At 44.4% G+C, this 7,647-nt stretch overlaps 1 pseudogene; it reads right to left on the bottom strand.

The window, feature by feature from the left end:
- Nucleotides 1–247: 247 nt before the first annotated feature.
- Nucleotides 248–853, bottom strand: LOC6603125 (annotated as a pseudogene).
- Nucleotides 854–7,647: the final 6,794 nt, after the last annotated feature.

Consider the following 7,647-nt stretch of genomic DNA (forward strand, 5'->3'; position numbering starts at 1 on the left):
CACATCTTTAAATCCTGCTGATATTCTCTCGAGAGGATCGCTTCCCAGCCATCTTATCCAGTCAGAGCTATGGTTTCACGGCCCATCCTTTTTGCTAGGCTCCAAGGATAAGTGGCCTGTATCTCCTGCTAACGACATAGCAAATTTTGGAGCTTCGCAAGAGAGTATTGCTAATCACGTCTCCACATGCCGATCTCACGTCCGGATGGTGTTTTATTCCCTTTAAAAAACTGCTACGCATCTGCCGGTGTTTTTGTTGTCCTTAAACCTCGTGGCCATAGGGTTTGATGATTTTGTTAAAGGGCCAAGCTCCTTGGCAATGTTTTCACGAGCCTGAACAGTCAGCTTCTTCAGCTCGCGGTTGTGCTTGAGTTTGACACGCAACTTGGCTTTGCGGTTACGCTCCAGGCTCTTGATCACATCCAGGTAGTGCCAGCCAACCTCGTGCGACAGACGGCCGACCTGGCAGTACTTGCGGTCGGAGCGCAGTGTCACCACACGCATAGCGATGGGGACAACGACGCGGCGACGCTTGGCGTAGGGCGATGGGATGCCATCGAACACACGCAGACGAGCGAGTGCAGCCTGGCCACGCTTAGTCTTGTGTGGGATAATACCTCTGACCGCCTTGTAGAAGATCCTGGACGGGGCACGGAAGTGGAAGGGATCACGAGCTGGGTTGACGTTGCAACGCTTGCGCAAGTAGGCCAAGAACTTGATTTTGTTTCTGTAGAAATGGCCAGAGAGGCTCATCCAGACGGCCAAGCAAATGGCCGCGACCATCAATAACAACGGTCCTATTCGTTAAACCAGTCATGTTTAAGAACCGCACGGAAAGAAAGCGGAAACTGCGTTGACAGTTCGACAGAGTGACTTCATGCAGATTCATTCTTTCGCATGCAGCGCACATTCGCCTACATGCATAAATTTATACATCGTCTTAGGCATCCAGGACTCACCGTTTCTGATATTCGGCAAGGAACGCATCTTCTGATTCGACACATTCAGCTGGCAAAATTTTGGATGGACATAAAGGAGATTCGGCGCAATGGTCAAGCCCCCATGAGCAAATCCTCGAGCCTGACCTAACGAAGCTGAACTACAATCGTCTGGATGGCTGGAAGCGGGTCACCCAACTACAACAAATACTTTGGAGCCGTTGGCGCGAACAGTATCTCACTCTTTTGCAAGAGCGCGCGAAGTGGCGTACCTCCGCGCAAAACATTTGCAAGAACGATCTCGTTCTGGTGAATGACGAAAATCTTCCTCCAATGCGTTGGCCACTGTCTAGAGTGGTCGATGTCGTTATCGGCAAGGACGAAGTGTGTCGCGTCGCTGACCTGAAGACATCCTTAGGAAACATCAGGAGGGCCGTCACTCGACTATGTTTGCTGCCCCTTAAGGAATCTGTTGAGAGACTAGCTCCCAAAGGGGGGAGTATGTTCGGGCCAGCCGCCGAAGAATAACCGTAACTTTAAGCATTATTGTTGTATGAGCAGAGAGAGCCGCCTTTGTTGTAAAAATTTGACTTTCTGCAGAGCTGCTGCGCTCTCCCGATAAAGGGGCTCTCCGCCGCCGCCACTTCGGCAATCACTTTGATCTGACGCCGTCGTCTCTTTTAGTTCTATGCTAACCCCTCTGCGCATTGGTTGCATATCGATCTCGCCTAAATTCTATCTGGCCATAGCAAAAAATCGGTTTCCGCTAAGCCACCAAAATTAAATACGATTAAATAAAGATTAAACCAAATTCTCTTTTCATTTTTGAAACACATAGGTGCCAAAAAAGCTTGGCATCTCAAACAGGATCTACGAGAAAGTCTTCTCCCACGGGAATATCCCTGACACTTGGCTTCAGACCAAAGTCGTATTCATTCCCAAGGCAGGCAAGCCCTCGCACACTTACCCAAGGACTTCACAACCATAAGTCTCTCGTTTTTTCTTTTGAAGACAATGGAACGGAATTTTTGATTTCCGGACGGTTAGCCTCATCGATCAGATGCTACCATGCAGGACAGTTGAGGTATCACTGGGCACTGGACGTCAACGTTGACCAGGTTTTAAAGCACACCGTAGGGCGGAGTCTTCTAACCCCTCCTAGGAGCATAGCAGTGAACGAGCTGCTGTGGGGCTACCCCCACAGAGAGGGGAGCGGTACCAGGGCAGAACAACGCGTGGTAGCGTATGCGGATGTTGTTTCCTTAGAATTTCTGGTAGACCTTCACAAACGCTATGTGTGTGCACGTACTCTCATTAAGATTTCAAAACTGGTAGACAAATGCGGCCTAGGTTAACCGACTAAAACGGAACTAGTGCTCTTCACTAGGAAGTGCAAGATTTCGATACCCCAAAGCTCTGTAGGGAAGCTTCTCGGGGCGCCTTTTCTTACGGACATTTCGGACCTTTCCGAAACCAACCCAGGGATCCTATCGAAATTCATCCAAACCACCGGATGGGACTGTCCTTAATATGCAAAATCTTGCTCTCCGCGTTTTAGGCAGTGAGATGGAGCACACTCCAATGTGGAAACACAACGGACCTCTAACTGGTCCAAGTGAGCTGGGGGAGGTTCATCCCCTCTCCACAGCTACCGATATTACCTAACCTAACCTATATACGAATATCTATTTTGGTTGAGTCTGCCCGATGCAGCAGCAATACCAATTCAATGGCACCAAATATTCAAAATGACCCAAAATATTTTTGTTTGTTCGTCAAACGCTTTTCTTTTTTTCTTCATTATCAGGATAAAACTGAATATTCGCTCTTTGTGTTGCCAGTTTTTTCGACTCCTTCTTCCAATCGACGTACGCGTTTCAAACCTTAAATTGCTCCACACTGTGTCCCTACCATGCCACTATTTGACCGTTATTTTCAATTTATCTTTTTATTGGTCGTGTGATTTGCAACTAATAGGTTCGGCACACTGAACCCATCCTGGGGGTGAGTCTGAGCTGATGAGCCTAAAATTACAAAGTTTTGGTCTGAATTGTGAAATTTTCATAATTTTAAATTAGTAAATTGGCTATGTTATTCACTATAATAAAACAATCCATATATGTACAATAAACGTTACTCTTAGGACTCCCTTAACAATTGCAGAAGCTCTGTTGCAAGTTGGTTTGGCCTTGGCTGCTCGCAATTGGAGTATCTCTCGCTTTGATTAATGGTGGTCATCCTGTAATTACTGCTGCTCCTTCTGGACTTCCAGCATTTTTCGAACAATCTCTTTCAGATTTTCCAGTTTAATCCACCTTGGCGTGGCGCCTTGGTTGCAGAAATAAGACTAGAGCTGTAGTTGGATCTGCACCGGTCGACATTAACGCAGTGCTATAATGCCAAATGTGTTTAGCGATATTTTCCTTTTATGCAGTTCATTTCGACTTGCGTGTATTTAAGGCCTGAAAATCAGCATTTCAAATCAAGGAGAAAAATAAAGAGAAAGCAAATACATACGTACATATGTACATTTGTTTACTTATTACCACCAATTTCTGGTCTCTCTATTTTGTATTGCGTTTGTTGTATACGCAATACAAAATGGAGAGACCAGAAATTGGAAGAACCTGGAAGAAAGATTCACACCATTCTGGACGACATCTAGTTGAAGAGCAATGATGGTCACTGAGAGGCTAAATGAGACCCACCAGATGGAGCTTCCTGTGGCGCCAATCACTTTTCAAGAAATCTTGGAGGACATAAAGAAACTCAAGTCCAAGAAGGTCCCTGGCGACGATAGGATTGACAATGTTGTGGCAAAGGCGCTACCAAACAGAGCGATTCTGTATCTATTGCTAATCTTTAACGCGTCACTAAGATTAGTATACTCTTCCAAAGCCTGGAGATGTGCCCACATAATCATGTTGCCAAAACCAGGAAAGCCATTTCGCAGGCTTTCGAACGAGTGTGGCACGAGAGACTACTCGCCAAGATCAAAATGATACTCAACCGTGCTCAGCTGTGTGAAGTTCTCAAAAACTTTCTGACGGAGAGGACCTTCCGTGTAGTCAAGGAGGGTGCAGCTTCTTTGACCAAGACCATCAAGGCAGAAGAACAGCATGGCACCGTGGATGCACGTTTAACTTTCGACAGTCACATCCGTAGCGTGAAGAGCAAGTTGGTAAGGTGGGTAAACAAAGCAACAACCTCAGTTTAAAAAACAAAGTCATGAGCTACAAAGCCATACTGTCCTCTGCCTGGAAGTACGTCGTTCAGGTGTATGGGATTGCCTCCAAGACTAACCTTGCGAGGATCATGACATTCCAGAGTAAATTTCTGCGTAGGATCTCCGGAGCTGAGTGGTATATCCGTAACCGGGACATCACCAAGGACCGCGACGTACCACTTGTTGGTGATGCTATCAAAAATCAAGCGAAGAACCATACTTGTAAGCTCAGAAGCCACCCTAATATACTAGCGAGGCGTCTTGCGAAAACAAGATACCGGCGTAGACTGGCCAGAATAGACCCAGTCGACCTGCCCAACAGGATGATCTAAGAGTACCTCTACACTAGAAACCTGAACAGATAATTGAGCCAAATAATATCCCCCTCCAAATTCTTCGACCTTGGCAACACGCATTTTTATACCCGATACTCAAAATGAGTATTGGGGTATATTAGATTTGTGGTGAAAATGGATGTGTGTAACGTCCAGAAGGAATCGTTTCCGACCCCATAAAGTATATATGTTCTTGATCAGCATCAATAGCCGAGTCGATTGAGTCATGTCTGTCTGTCCGTCCGTCCGTCCGTCCGTCTGTCCGTCTGTCCGTCCCTATTAGCGCCTAGTGCTCAAAGACTATAAGAGCTAGAGCAACGATGTTTTGGATCCAGATTTCAAAAAGCATAAGCGGCTTTGCTTAGAGTAAAACATTAGCGCCTAGATCTCAGAGACTATAAAAGCTAGAGCAACCAAATTTGGTATCCACACTCTTAAGATATCGGACCGAGACGAATTTGTTTCAAAATTTCGCCACACTCCCTTCCGCCCCCGCAAAGGACGAAAATCTAGGGATATTCACAAATCTCAGAGACTATAAACGCTAGAGTAACCAAATTTGGTATCCGCACTCCTGTTAGATCTCGCTATCAAACGTATATCTCAAAATTTCGCCTCACCCCCTTCCGCCACCACCCAAAGGACGAAAATCTGTGGCATCTACAATTTTGATGAAACGAGAAAACTAAAAACGCAGAATCATAGATAATGATCATATCTATCAGGTTGCTGAATCTGGATCAGATCAGATCATTTTTATAGCCAAAGGGAACAAATCAATTTGCAGTGGCTACGCAGCGCCCGACGTCACGCTCAGACTGATTTTCTGTCACTCTCGCACGCGCTCTTTGTCGTGTCGATTAATATTAGCGGCGTCTGCCGGAGGAGAGCCATACTGACTAAGTATCGGGTATAAATGTAGAGTTGCGGTACGCAGCAACTCACAACGTTCCCCCACGTTTTAATTTTTTTTTTTTTTAATTATCAGATTTTTTTCCAACTGTTGACTGTTGTATAAGTTGTTCCAAAAGTAATAGCAAAAAACAAATTGTATTTTTATATTATTATTTTATACAATACATATGTATGTATCATCATCATAACTATCGCATAGAAACGTGCGGCTTAGAAACATCAAAATGGATGGTGGACTAAGTGGGAAATTTTCGGAACGGAAAAACCTTAAGGACCATCCCCGAAATGGATGGTGGATGGTCGACAGTGTGAATAGCCTATTACTTACATTAATTCTCTTCATAAAATGGGTCTAGATCGAATAATTAAAACTAATGGTTTATCGCGATGCTGTCCGTGATTCTAAAACTGCTCGAACCTGGTTACGAGCCAATTGCAAGATTTATGATGCAGTTAAATATCTCCGTCGCAGAATATGAAATGGTACAATATTTTGCCACATGCACATTCTTAGAATTGTTGACTGTCAAGCTGAGATGTATTTAGATGTTATCTCTAGACGTACCCGCATTTTACGGCCTTTTCGTTTACCTTTCTGTAGATAAATTTACGGTCATGAACCTTTTGGGGTTCTATGCCACAATTAAAATACCCCAATGGGTATACCATACCATATCTCCCTTGATACAATTTAATCGCATAAGAAATTGTTTGAATACATTGGAGTGAGTCGAAAAAATCTATTGAAAACGAACTTCGTTAAAATACAATTATTTGCAGCCACCCAAGATTCGGTCTTTTTAAATTTGGAAAAACTATCCTTAAATTTCATGGCGCCCCCGGGTGGACTCGCAAATTAAACGTATTAAAATAGTGGAAGGCAAAAGTGACAGGTGTAAAGTCTGCGAAGAGCCTACTCCTACGGGCAGTCGGAAGCGCTCTCCTCACCGCAGAGGAACTGGAGACCGTGCTGGTCGTGATCGAGGCGGTACTCAAGCCCAGACCCAAGCGACGGAGACACGCTGACTCCCGGGCACCTGCTGACAGACGGGCCGCTCATCGCACCCTCAGCACCCCGGACCAGGCGGGTGTGATCTGCTTAAAGCGATGGCGGCTTGTCTCGTCAGTCAGGCAAATGTTCTGGCAGCGATAGTCCCGGGAGTATGTGCTGGGCTTGCAAATAAGATGCAAGGGGCACCAGGAGGAAGCGAACGTCAAGGAAGGCGACCACGTAATCGTCGCCGAGGACAACCTGGCCCCTCAACAGTGGCTCCCCGGAAGGGTCAGCGGAACAACCGCCGGGCAAGACGGAAGGGTCAGGGTGGTCGACCTAAGGAAGAGCAGCGGAGCTACATTCAGGAGGCCAATCCACAAGTTGGCGCTTCTGCTACTGGCTTGAAGCCTTCCACTTCTTCAACGGGGCCGGTGTAGCACCATTTGGCGCCTGATCTTATATTCTAATTTTTATTAGTGTATCGCATCTTATTAAGTCTATCGTAAGTTAGGCTAGGACAAAGCGGGAGCGCAATAAAAGCTCGCTCTTGGTGAATTCGCCCCGCTTTGCCACCGTAGGCAAGCTAGGCTAAGAAGACATTATTTGAATACATTGGAGAGAGTCGAAAAAATCTATTGAAAACGAACGCACGCACCAGTCTTTTTTCGTCGTTAAAATACAATTAGCCACCCAAGTTTAGAAAAACTATTTTAAGATCTAACAAATTTTAACACATAGTTAACTATATTTTGCAGATAACTATTTATTTTAAAATAATTTGTAAGCTAAGTATTATGTATTGCCAGTTGAATAGGACACCCTAGTCAGCTTCTATCGCCCACTGTTCACAAAAAAACACGCTAGAGACTTAATTTTTTTTAAACTAAAATATTCAAGAACATACGGAAAATTTAGGGTAATAACTTTGCGACACTTGCATAGGACACACTAACAAACAAAATATATTTTTGAGAATTCCAATAATTCTAAGAAAAAACATAACTTAAATACTATTTAAGCTAGTAAGAATGCTTGAATTAAATTAAAAAATGCAATAGATTGTTGATCCACTTTTCTGCTCCATAACTGGGCACATACGGTTTAGGGGTTTCATACAAATTGGTCAAATAATTAAGTTATATCAAGCTCCAAAATGGCTCCATGGTTTAAATTAATTCGGGTAAACTTGAATATTGGTGGTCTGATCAATACTATTGATAAATAATATTCAAAACCGGT

Source organism: Drosophila persimilis, unplaced genomic scaffold (assembly GCF_003286085.1).
Source record: "Drosophila persimilis strain 14011-0111.01,24,50 unplaced genomic scaffold, DperRS2 tig00000477-arrow-pilon, whole genome shotgun sequence".
In the NCBI taxonomy this organism is placed as follows: domain Eukaryota; kingdom Metazoa; phylum Arthropoda; class Insecta; order Diptera; family Drosophilidae; genus Drosophila; species Drosophila persimilis.